This window comes from Erigeron canadensis, chromosome 1 (assembly GCF_010389155.1).
Source record: "Erigeron canadensis isolate Cc75 chromosome 1, C_canadensis_v1, whole genome shotgun sequence".
NCBI lineage: Eukaryota > Viridiplantae > Streptophyta > Magnoliopsida > Asterales > Asteraceae > Erigeron > Erigeron canadensis.
The window spans coordinates 13878838-13893310 of NC_057761.1; the positions used below are offsets into that span (position 1 = coordinate 13878838).

At 30.0% G+C, this 14473-nt stretch overlaps 1 long non-coding RNA gene across 1 annotated transcript; it reads right to left on the bottom strand.

Annotated features, from left to right (window-relative positions):
* Nucleotides 1–877: 877 nt before the first annotated feature.
* Nucleotides 878–13242, bottom strand: LOC122598164. The gene is made up of 3 exons (XR_006323547.1): nt 13219–13242; nt 8370–8414; nt 878–1018 (listed from the first exon to the last, which is right to left on the bottom strand). It is a non-coding gene; the product is annotated as an uncharacterized LOC122598164 (long non-coding RNA).
* Nucleotides 13243–14473: the final 1231 nt, after the last annotated feature.

Here is a 14473-nt window from a genome sequence, read left to right on the forward strand (position 1 = left end):
GTTCGTTTTGAGGCTTAACTTCGTTTTGGAAGACTTAAATTCGTTTCTAGGATACTAAATTCGTTTTAAGTGTTTTTAGGACGAATTTGGGATTGTTCTAACAAAAATGAGGGTTTTGAAGATTAAAACATGTTTACGACCCAAATTTGATCACGAAAAGGTTACTAAACACTTTTAGACACAAACCCACTAACTTTTAACACGATTTTTACTCCAAAAATGGACCAAATCATCAAGAACATACATTTGAAAAGTAAACTTTTATTTTGATGAAAATCTCAAAATTTTGTTGTTGTTACCTGAAAATCGATACTAGAAATATGTTTTGATTATCACAAAGAAGCTAAAAATGTAAGAAATCTTGGTTTAACAACTCAAAATCAAATGATGAATTTTTGTGGGTGAAGATGGTGAATGTATGTGTGTGTTTTTAGAGAGAGAGAGGGGTGAGATGGGGAGAAAATGGTGAAGAAATGGAAAATGGGGTTTTCCAACCCTTTTATAGTCTTCCCTTAATTAATGATTCTAATAAATGTAGTGTCTAAATGAAACATTTTCGGACTAGAATTTCTTGAATACAATCGCTTACGACTTGAAACCTAATATTCTTATCACAATAGACCATAGACTCGTTTTATAATTTAAGATTTTAAGATTGAATAGACCTTCATGTGAGCACATATTCGAAACTAGAACATATCATGGATTTATTTAAATTATTTCTAAGGCGGTTGTTACACACTGTCTCATATGTCTGATTCATAACCAGGTAAATGTTCACCGTGATATAGCCATACGTCGTATGTTGGATCAAAACCATTATGAATTATATGAGTAGCAACAACTGAAGGAACATGTATTCTAGCATTTACACACTCCTTACATGGACAATGCATATTGCCTTGACTATCAATGTATCTTTCACCCATTTCTGCAAAAGCTAGTGCTCCATTGATGAACCTTCGATCAAACTTATTAGTGATTTTAGTCCAGCTCTTGTCCAAATCCATTATGAATCCTGGTAACATAAAAAGATGCTATTTTAAGATATTTAACCACATACATTATTGTATCATTTACTAGTGATACCTAAAAGTTTTGTATAAGTTATTCCAAAATTATTCAAATTCCCTAATGCAAACTGGTCTAATCGGTTTTGTGGTGATTGAGCCTAATAATGTGAGACAAGATGTGCAAAACAATGCCGAGCTCACTCCAATACAGAAAGAAACAATCACATAAAAAATTACAACAATACACAAATCATTTGTTAAAATTCAACTACATTACTAATAAGCATTCTATCGCATAGTTCTGCCCATCTAAGGCAAGTAATCTTATTCATACTTAATTACTATTGCAAAGATAACCATCTCTATCTCTAATTTTAGACATATTTATATTTTTATACATATACATAAATATATGTATTTGTAACAAATTAATAATTGCTAAGACTCAGTTCACATAGCACGCTTATTGATGAATAAATTATAACTACAATAGTAAAACTTACAATCGATGTATGTCCCAGTAAGGTGTTAATGGGCCGACTTTGAGAAGTGATGTGGATGAGGTTTCTTTTACGATAGCAGGAGCGGGGAAACAGGGGTTTGGGAATAATGAAGAAGATGCACATGGTTGAGTTTTAGGTGAAAAAAGATTAATTCAGAAGTCCCACATATACTTATTATTATGGTTATTATATTATTGTTATTATATTATGGTTATTATTATTATTATTATTTTATTACTATACTTTAATTATAATACAATACAATATCATACACATTATCTCTTTAATAAATGATAGTTTTATAGGTTAACTATAAATCGTTATATCTATGTAAATCATATTGTTTTTTATTATTTTTCCAATCTTCCTTTTGTATTTAAACAGATAGTTAAAATTTTATGTGGCATTTTCTAACTAAACATATGTCTAAGTGTTTTCTAATAATAAGTTAATGAGGTAAAATTTTTTTATTGGTGTTCATATAAGATACTAGATTATATTCAGTGTAATACACGGCTAGACATATATATAAATTTTTTTTAGAACGGCATAAAATTTTATTGCTAAAAGATCGACTAACATGGTGCTAGTGATCCAAGAAGTTCAAATACAAATACAAGAGAAAGAGGCTAACACCAAATAAAGTAACAAAATAACGAAACAAAACCATGGAGCGGAAACACCCATAGTACAACTTGAACCAACAAAAAACTAAGTCATACCCGCTGAAGGAAGGGATTCGAAACCCAATCGGGCCAAGGAACTCTATGTTTCTTCCCCCTGTTAGTTATCCATAAAAACGAAGTAGCCACCAAGTCATTTTGACAAATTATAAATAAAAAATATGACATATATATTAATAAAAATATATATTGTTTATTTTATTTTATATTTGTACCATTTTTTATTAACTTAACAAGTATAAATAAAAGATGTAATAAAAATAATGATACTGTCATTTTTATATTTTTAATGATTTCATTATTCTAGACACCCTATACATATCAAAAATATATTGTTTTAATATCATAAGATATTAACAATGTACAATTCAATATTATAAGAGTTATAACTCTAATCAATATTTATTACGTTATATAAAAAAAAATATAAAGTCGTAAATTAAAATAACAACAAATAAAATAATCAAAAAGTGATTTTTCATAATTATATCATTAAATAGTAGATAATTATATTCCATAGTTAATGACTTTGAATGTATTAAAATACAATTAAATTTAAAAAATTTATAAAAGGTATAAGACATTAGCACTTTGATCCAATGACTCTAATAAAAAGTCAAACTTTATCCAATAGTTCAAACTTTTCCATTATGTAATTAAGGTTCCCTTTTATATATTAATAACCGAGATATAATTTGAATTATTAAGTTTTCATTTTAGCTAATAATTGTCATAACTAGATGTAAATATCAATATTACATGTTAATTTATTGTCGTTTAAATTAATTTACTATTTTTATTAATAAATTTATATATATATATTAAAACTTTGATTTTATATATAGAAATATTTGTTTAACATGTTTTGTTTTTCATAAAAAATTCAGAAAACAATAATTGTACAATTATTTTTAAAATTCTAATTAATTACATACTATTAGGATATATAACTATTACTATATTAGTTATATATTATCTATTATTTCTAAATCATGTATTTATCATAACATCGATCGGTGATCGAGTAAAAGATAATAGGGTTGTCATTCGACTTTATGGAGCATGTTCTACATGTTCTCATAAATTTAAACAATATTACCAATAAACTAAAACAGGATTGAGATGTGCTTAAAACAACATGTGGTGTAATCCTTGATCGACACATGTCCTTTTAATTTATTTATTTAATTAAATTAGTTTTTTTTAGTTATATATAAATTTAATTTTCTTATTAGATCTAGAATTAAAATTTAACTCTTTGCTTATATAGATACAAAACACATTATAAACTTATTTGATTTATCGTTTTATCATTAACAAATTTTTTTCTTTCTCAAATTTTCAGCTTCTATTTCTTATATTACGTATAATGATATGTTATTAAATGAAGACTTAAAAAATTTGAGTTTACGATTCGAAATCACAAGGCTATTTGTCGTCATCCACTATGCTTACAAGTTCCGATTTTAATGTGATTGAAAAAACTAAAGGTAAATCCAAAACTTTAACTAAACATATATTATATCTATCATTACTATTGATTATAATTTAGCTTCGATGATCGGTTTACTTTAATCACAATTTATTTCATACTCACCGATTTATTCGACCTGTCGTCTGCCAACTCGCCAATACATATGCATGGGGTTGGCATGGTTGACACGGATTGGGTCGGATACCAATTGTAATTTTTAGATTTCATTACACTTATCAACTAACTATAGGTAATTTATTTTTATTTTATTTTTACGATTTTATAAAATGATTAAAATTTAAATATAAGTTAAAATTTTGTATTGATTAATTAAATAAAAACTATAGAATGATTATTTATTTATTCTAGATAAGCAAAAAAAGTGCTCCGTTCATCATCACTAACCCCCATATATAAAAATATAATAATAAGGCCGTATAATATTTACTATCTTTAAAAAAATTATTCAGAGGCATATCCAAAGCTACGTACGATTTACTTTTTTATGAACACCAAGTCAGAAAAAATTGAGAGGGAACCCTAAAAAATTGAGAAGGAAAAACAAGAGGGAATCCTAAAAATTGAAAGATCTCAATCAATTAGCATCCATGGATTTTGGGAATTCCTCTTTTATCTCGGTCATTCACCTAGAAAAACCCTTGATTTGCTATTTTATTTCACCACAATTCATCCTTCAACCAATTTTCTTTCAACCGCTATTCAGAATCTATTTGAAGATTAAGGTAGTTTCTTTTCACCTTTACAACAATTTTATTGTGTTTAATTTGTTATTGTGTCGATTTTGGTTTATGATCGATCTACGCTGTTACTATTACTGCTATGCTTTTTGCCATACGGCAGATTAAAAACCTATGTATGATTTTATTTATATTACTCTTGTTATGATGATAATAGTAATCATTAAAAAACTATGACTCACAGTTATAACTCACAGATATTTAGTTGATTAAAAAGCTTGTTATGATTTTATTTTAATTACTCTTGTCATGACAAGAATGTGGATTTTTACTTCATTATGTATTTGTGTAAAATGGAATACATGTCCTTACTAGTTGCACATGTTTTATGAGTACACAGACTCAAAGAATAAAATGAATCTGGGCTACTATATATGATTTGATGTTACCCCTAGAATGGAAATTGTTCGACATATGGTCAAAAATGAAATTTAAGAGGGTAAATCTATATATCAAACTGTGATCATGTAGAATGATACCTCTGGTTTGTGAGTAAGAATTTAGTTGCAGATCTTTTTCCATCTATTGTCACAATGCATGGCTCTATTATTGTTGTTTACTAATTATTTATTTTTAGTTGAGATATAAACAGCAGAATGTGGATATTTATGGTGCTTATGATGGTTACGCCTCTTACAAGAAAGAGAGCTCAAGCAGACTGCCCCATTCTTGATGGAAGCCCAGTAGCAAAAAAACCCGCTCGTAAGCGCATTACCCGTTTGTCAAAGACTACACCTAGTGGTAAGGTTCCTTTTTCTTTTTTCTAAATTCTTTTAATTAGTTGTATTACTTTTATTATAAAATTAGACTAGTCGGTGTAAGTATTTAAAGTCAATCCTTTTATCAGTCCAATATCTTCTTGTTTTTTTTTTTGACTTAATTATTCTAGTAATATGAAAGCTTTGGAGTGAAGAAGATATGTAGCTTTTTATTTTCAATTCTATTTACCGTTCCATCATTTTAAAAACCAAGTTCTACCAACATCTTAATGGGTGGACTAGTAGTCTACCAAAAAAGTCAAGTTATTGTTATCATTGATCTTAATATTGGCTTTTTTTTGTTTCTTTTTTTTTTTTAAATTTGTTGATTACTAGAAACTGGAATGTTTAATATTCATCATGGTTGCTTAGGTTTTCATGGTTTCAATTAAACGTGCATGCTATATATTGTCAGGAACTCTAGTCGATCTTTGTTTTTAAATTCTGATTCACTCTATTTATAGAATCATGTATGCAGTTCATAAGAACATAGATGGAAAATGCAATTAGTATATCTTACTCGTCCACCATCATTCTAATAGGTTTACAAGTTTAATTTTATACATGTAAATTTCTATAAGGATCTACCGTCTTACAAATTTCTATAGTTTCTATAGAAGCACCTATTTCTCGTACTGTTATTGCTGAAGACCCACTAGTCGGAGAAGCAAGCAATGCGGAGTCTGCCCCTAATGAAGAACCAATAATGATCGAGTCGCACCTGAACAGTCAAATGTACAAGATGTTGCTAGTCAACCTCCTGAAGAATCTATTAATGAACCCAAAAAACGCAAGCAAAATACAAACAAAAAGTTAATAAAGACTTTAGGTTGTTTGCCTAATGGTACCAAAGTTTCCTTGGAAATGGCTAAAGGCACAAAGGCCTTTGTTGGGTCCTCAGCAACAAAATTTGCGACTGATTGTGGAATTATTATTCGTAATGTTTGTTCAATGGAGTATCATAGGTGGGACTTAGTTCCGGAAGATCACAAAACTTTGATGTATGAAAAATTACAAGTAAGTTGTTTATATTTTCAATTTGAATGTAAAGTTTTATATTTTGTTACTCGTTGCAATTTCAGTTCTACTACTAAGATATGTATGAAATCCAGGGGAAGTTCGAGTTGTTACGAACAGATTTGAAATTTATGGACTATGTGGATGCTCGACTACGTGAACATTGGAAACGCTACCGAGATGAGTTGAGTAGGCACTGGAAGACTGTTGAAGGGAAAAGCAATCCTGAATTGGCAAAAAAACAGATTAAACCTGGTTGTCATCCAGATAACTGGAATCACATGTGCAAATATTGGGAGCTGAAAAAAACCCGGGTGAGTGTGCTAGCTTTATTTTACAAATCTAAATACATATGCATTAACTTTTTTTTTCCTTATTTTTCATTTTACAAACCATGATACATTTTCATATTTTGATTTTCTAGAATTATAGCAATAAGATGGAAGGTAATAGACAAAAAAAGGTTAATATAAACATGGGGGACTCTCGTTCGATAGCCAATCTTGTACACTCAATGGTAAGGTCTACACTTTTCATTGAACCAATTTACTATCATTTAAATTGTACATGTTTGTGCCTACATGAAAAAATGTATTGCTTGTTTGTGTTGTCTTTTGAACTTTGCTATTAATTCATATTGGTCCTTTTTTTTGGGCTTAGTCTTTTCGGGTGAAGTTTAGTTTGCCAGTAACGTAATGAACAATGCCGACTCGTCAATAAAATGGGGTTACGCATGGGCCTAAGGCCCCCCATTTGTTCAAGGCCCCTAAATTTTAGGTTAATTGGGTTTTTCTTATAGAAATTAATCTGCTAATAATAATCTGTTTTTATAATAATCGATGATTTATATAAATTTTACCTTAAATTTATTTGGTATTGCAAGTATTCAAGATAAACACTTTTCTGTGATTTATTAATTTTAACTTTTATTTGATTTTTATTATTAATCTCTTAGTTTTGACACAATGTTAGTACTGTTTTGATTCATTATAACTTGTATAGTATTGCATGTATTAAATTATGAATCATGGCTTGCTTGTTATATAACTTTAGTCATTAATAGATAACTATGATAAATAGCACTAGAGAGGCACCGCTTGAACAATTGGGTGAAAAGCCAGAAAGATTACCAAATACACCTGCAACATTAATTTTCAGACTTTATATGGATAGATACTTTTCCGTATGATGTGAAATGCATTCCAAGTTTAAATCTTTAAGACCTGCTACACTTAATTTGAATGTTAATAATTAGACCCTCAAAATTTGTTCCGCTTAAGGCCTCCAAAAAGCTTAAACTGGCCCTAATAATGAAGCTAAGATTGCTGATTGATTTAGTTTCTTGTATTGTCTGTTTTAGGTGTATTTTTCTACATGCTGATATCATTTGGTTCTTATAGTATTGTCACTTAGTTGATCTATCTGCTTGATTCTTCTTTGAGTAGTATAACCCGTTTGGTCTATAAATAAAACACTTTTAGCAATTTGTTTGCAAATTAAATCTTTGTGATTTGAATGTTTGGTTAATGAGCTATGCTTGTTTGAGTTGATTTTATAATCATGTTTTTGCAAGAAAAAATATCTAGTTAGAATTTTTTATGTTTCTTGATCTGAACTTCAGTGGATTAAATCTTCATGTTTGTTGTATTATTTCGGATTAAACAAGGCTGTAAATAATAAATTATAAATAAACAGTCGATATGTGCATATTACCAATTGGTGTTTAGTTTCAGAATACATTATCTTTATTAGTTATATTAATAAGATATGGTTTCAGACAAATACGGAGACCCAAACGCCGCCTAGCCCGCTCAAGGTGTATTACAATTTGCATTATAAAAAACCGAAGGACGGGAACGGAGACGGATGGCTAAATGATGATGCACGTAGGGAATATGTAAGCACTTTTATTTTAAAAGCATTTGATTATAAAAAAATGATATTGGGTGCAACTATGGTTTAATCTTGTTTTCATATATTCCATGGTGGTAGGAAAATATTTGTAAGCATAAACAAATAGCTCTTGATAAATTAAAAGATGAAGGAACCCTTATTACTACTGATATGGAGCACGAGATTGAGAGACAAGCCATAAAAAGTGTCTGTGGTCGGGAGAAGACAATACAATCAGGATGGGAGGTGGGTATTGGATGAAAGAGTTACCTGAATCATCGCAACAAGCTGACTCAACGTCTTAACAAAACTCAGCTGAGATGGAAGAATTGAGAAAAAAGGTTAGTGAACATGAACAGAATATACGTAAATATGAGAAAATGGAAAAATTTATGAGAGAAAAATTTCCAGACTTTGAAGTTGATGGTAATGATGATGAATTCACCAATAGTGATAGTTAGGATGTTGAAATCTATTTCTATTGAACTTGGTTTTATTTTTATATCTATGTAAACTCATGTTATTTCAATTGGTTATTGCTATGTTTTAAAGAAATAGTTTTATTATTGTCGTTTATGGTTTGGAGTTTTATATAATCTTGCAAGGGACATGTATGCGTGTTGAATGAGGACTAAAAGAATCTTGAATTAATTTTTAGTTTGTAATAGAAATATAATGAAACTGGGTTTTTTGAGACTGAATTAAATGTTATGTAGTATTGATTAACATATATTTTAAAACTAATTTTCAGTCACTGGGGAAAAAAAAATAGGGACTAAATCATTTGTTAAGTAGTCTTAAAAACCATTAATATGATACTAATTCAAGACTAAATTTTAGTCTTTACAAAGGCAATTCATGGACTGAAAAAGTTTAATTTTATGACTAATAATCAGTTTGTAGAGCCGTTTTTTAAAAACTGGTTTGGTGACAATTAGAAACTAGTTTTTAGTCTCTAAAGGTAATAATTTAAGGACTGAAATCGTCTGAAATTTGGGACTATTAATTAGTTTTTAAAGCCTTATATTGTAGACTGATTTCAAACTAAATTTTAGTAACCAAAAATAGCAAATCAAAGACTGAAATCGCCTAGATTTTGTGACTAACAATCAGTCTTTAAAGTCTGTCATTAGGGACTAATCTAAAACTAAATTTCAGTCTTAAAAAAAGTAAATTAAATACTGAAAGTGCTTGTTATTCGGACTAATTCTCAGTTTTTAAAACTTTCAAACAAAGACCGATTAGGTGACCACTTGAAACTGATTTCTAGTCTTCAAAAGTAGCAACTTAAGGACTGAAATTATTGGATTCTGGGACTATTAATTAGTCTTTAAATCCCTTTATTAGAGACTGATTTGGTATGGTAGTCTATAAAGAAATCAAAGGTATTAGGGACTAAAAACAAAGTTTTATGGACTAATTTTCAGTCCCTAAACCTATATATTAGTAACTGATCTAACATAGTTTTTGCGAATAACTTTCATTTACCGATAAAATGCACCAGGGACTGAAATAACATGGTACCACTGTATAGAAATAAGGACTGAATATTTTTTATTTGGAGACTGATCTCTTGTCCTTGTTGGTTCGATACAACAGGGACTGATTTTCAGTTGATAACCTCACTTTTCGTAACTAAGCTGTAGTAATTGATTAGTAACCAGCAAAATCAGTCTTTGTTACACCATTGGTAACTGATCATGGTGTATCGGAGATTGATTTTTCAGTCTCTGAAAGCCTGTTTTTTTGTAGTGGTATAACATAAGAAAATAATTTAATACATCCTGGATGTATGACTTGAATGCATCACATAGATAACTATAACAGAATCTATATCACAAACACGATATAAATTTTTCAAGTCAATATCATCTTCAAGCTTCTTAGAATCCGTTTCATCAAGTGAAAGAGTAGGGACCCTAAATCTAAACCACAATGGATGACAACAACTAATTTTCTTATAGTACCAGTATCGTAGTTCATTCAACAGAAACTCATCTGTATTCACAACACAATTCATAACTAATCTACCTTCCAAATAATCATAACCATTGCGTCGCTTAAACATTTCACCACCGCAATGCAAACATATGTCCACTTTCGGGACCGGACCTGGATTGCAATGACTAAAAAGTACAAATAATTGTTACTTCAACTGTATACATAATATAAGCATTCGCAAACGAAATAAAAAAAATAAAATAAGTTAACATACACAGAAACAAAATCAAAAAAAGTTTAATCTTACTTAAGAGCACGGACTCTTTTCCTATCCTATAAATAGGTGACGTTCAGTTTTCATTGATTAAAACTACTCTACCTTCAATAACCTACAATCCTATCCTATAAATAGGTGACTTTCAATTTCCATTCATTCAGTCACTCACTACTATAACACCCCACCGTTGGCGGAAACGTGAGGTGTTCGAAAAAATACAGCACGACATGGAATTACATAGATAATGCTAAATGAAATAGAATATGATAAATATATTCCCAAAAGTATGAGTTCAAGTCATGACAGTGCTAAAATAGCTTATTACAACCAAGTCCATAAAAAAATAATCCGAGCTTATTACAACCAAGTCCTAAATTTTAGGTTAATTGGGTTTTTCTTATAGAAATTAATCTGCTAATAATAATCTGTTTTTATAATCATCGATGATTTATATAAATTTTACCTTAAATTTATTTGGTATTGCAAGTATTCAAGATAAACACTTTTCTGTGATTTTTATTAATTTTAACTTTTATTTGATTTTTATTATTAATCTTTTAGTTTTGACACAATGTTAGTACTGTTTTGATTCATTATAACTTGTATAGTATTGCGTGTATTAAATTATGAGTCATGGCTTGCTTGTTATATAACTTTAGTCATTAATAGAAAACTATGATAAATAGCATTAGAGAGGCACTGCTAGAACAATTGGGTGAAAAGCCAGAAAGATTACCAAATACACCTGCAACATTAATTTTCAGACTTTATATGGATAGACACTTTTTCGTATGATGTGAAATGCATTCCAAGTTTAAATCTTTAAGACCTGCTACACTTAAATTGAATGTTAATAATCAGGCCCTCAATATTTGTTCCGCTTAAGACCTCCAAAAAGCTTAAACCAGCCCTAGTAATGAAGCTGAGATTGCTGATTGATTTAGTTTGTTGTATTGTCCGTTTTAGGTGTATTTTTCTACATGCTGATATCATTTGGTTCTTATAGTATTGTCACTTAGTTGATCTATCTGCTTGATTCTTCTTTGAGTAGTATAACCCGTTTCGTCTATAAATGAAACACTTTTAGCAATTTGTTTGCAAATTAAATGTTTGTGATTTGAATGTTTGGTTAATGAGCTATGCTTGTTTGAGTTGATTTTATAATCACGTTTTTGCAAGAAAAAATATCTAGTTAGAATTTTTTATGTTTCTTGATCTAAACTTCAGTGGATTAAATCTTCATGTTTGTTGTATTATTTCGGATTAAACAAGGCTGTAAATAATAAATTATAAATAAACAGTCAATATGTGCATATTACCAATTGGTGTTTAGTTTCAGAATACATTATCTTTATTAGTTATATTAATAAGATATGGTTTCAGACAAATACGGAAACCCAAACGCCGCCTAACCCGCTCAAGGTGTATTACGAGTTGCATTATAAAAAACCGAAGGACGGGAACAGAGACGGATGGCTAAATGATGATGCACGTAGGGAATATGTAAGCACTTTTATTTTAAAAGCATTTGATTATAAAAAAATGATATTGGGTGCAACTATGGTTTAATCTTGTTTCCATATATTCCATGATTGTAACACCCCAACTAAGGCGGAACAATGAGATGTACAGAAAGTCGAGTATTCAAAACAAAGGATTATAAATAACATTCACCATAGCTTTATTTGATAAAAATAATTTACAAATGTACAAGCATGTGAACCAATTTCCAAGTACAAATGCGTCCACCATACTTGGGTATTAAGTCCACGAACCAAATAACAAGCACATGAAATAGTAAACTACAATGATCAAGGCGGATTCCATTGCCTATCACAAGGTTTGATCTTTGACTCCAAAGTGCAATGCAAATAATCATGAAGCATATAAATCCTCAATGCTTAAGCTTATTTCCTGAAAAGCATGAAGAAAAAGTGTCAACTACGAAAATGTAGTTGGTGAGTGCATAGGTTTTTACATAAATCTTGGTACATCACCGTTTTAATACTTAGAAAACCGATTACTATTACATTTCGAAATATCCAAACCATATGATCAACAAAATTTTCATATCATGTTTTTCCAAATACCATAATGTCATATCAGGACTTGGAAAAATCCATAGTAAAATTTCAGGTTCTCATTTGTCAAATCATCATGAGAGAAAAAGTATATAAATCGATTAATCGTATATCATACCAAAATCATTCGGTTACCAAAATCATTTCAATATCACCAATTTCAACGTCTTTCAAGATATCATATGAGGGACGATACCCAATCCGTATGTTCAAACAATTTCCAATTATCAACAATATTAATATCAATTTCACTTAGCCACAAGGGCATAATTCAATATCAATTTCATTTAGCCACAAAGGCATAATTTACATAATTTTGATGAGTAAATGCTTGAGCCACTACTACTACCATTTTATCAAGTCCAACAATATATATATAATTCATTTCATAGCACAAGCTGTCAATCAAGTGCCGTATTAATAATAATAATAGGGTCGTGCCATGGAGACGACCATTCAAATTTAAGGTAGCTAGAACACCGCGTGGTCGGACTGGGAATGACGGCCGTCACAAAGGCAACCAAACATCCCACCGTTACACGTTGGGTGGGTGGACGAATCCTAGTTGTGCAACTATCTAACTACAGGCCTCCACTTTCGGAGTAAATAGTAGTGCACCGAAAGAAAACGTTTGACAGAACTCAAGCTCATCATAAAACATTTATCACATTGAACATACGATATAACTTCATTTCATAATCATAATATCAAGAATCATTTCATATATATATATATATATAAAGCAATTTCATTTATATATCATGCTTTTCACCCCGATAGTTAAACACACAAAATAGTTTGAAAGGGGGCTATGACTCACCTTGATAGGCCGAGCATTATATCGATTTATCCAAAATGGGTACTTCCCATCTATTGCTTCCTTGATCATATATTCCATCCTGGCCCTCATCCACATTTCAAAGCCAAGACTATCCCTACGAGAGGACTAATATACATAAGTCTCTATCTTAAGCCATTAACTAAAAATGCCACTTTCATTATGTTGCTATAAATTTGGGATCCAAGTATATTGCTAACATGTGCATCGTTTTGGTTGTAGAGATTTATGGTGAGAAAGGTTACTTTTATTACATGCGTAGTTATAAGTCGTTAGATTTTCGGTAACATGGCTTCATTTGTAGTTTCACTTGATATATTAGGTTATCATATAGAAATGTCATATTAAGTTATGTTATCCTTATTCATCCTTTGTTGTGTAACCAATTTTAGCGCGAATTAGCATTTGTGATATCAATATATAGCTTGGTTAACATAATTACTTATGTCTATCTCACTTAATTATCTTTGTTTTATTTTGATTACACTTATCTCATGAAATTTGTTTAAGTGTTATGGGCCATTATCAATTGGGCCAAATTGTGATGGGTTTTTAAGTGACTTGGGCTTAATTTAGTTATTGGGCTTAACCTTATTTGGGTTATGTGCTTAATGGGTTATATTGGTTATTGGACTTTATGGTTTATTGGGCCAAATGGACCTACTGATTTATGGTTCTATGGGTTTAGTATTTGGGCCGGGTTAGCCCATTATGGTCTTTAGTGCATCTTTTAGCCCATTATACAAATGGTTAGTTTCCTTTCAAATTTTCTATTTTTAATTCAGATTTTTATGAAATGTTGGCTTCTATTTTGGGGTCAAGCCGAATCATTTGGACCTTCACAATTTTTACACAGTGACTTATATGTATCTAGTATTTTTGTGATTTTTTGGTGAATTTTTAGATGATGTTTGGTGTCCTTAAAAATTATCCAAACACAAACTGTCCCGAATGGACATTGCTTGCGACATCAGAAGTTTTATAAAAGTTCTTGGTTTTCTGATTGTTAGAAAAATCCCATGATTTTATTTTAAGTTCACAACACATTGAAATTACTTTTCACCAAGTATTACCTCCTGGAACCTTATGGATTAGGAGATAAAAATTGTTAAAATTTATAAAATATTCATACCAAATTACAGTTTTGACCACTTATGGTAGATATCTTTCATTTGGTTCAGTATTTTTGAGTAATTCCAGTTGGAGGTTAATCTTAACTCTTTTATCTACAACTTTT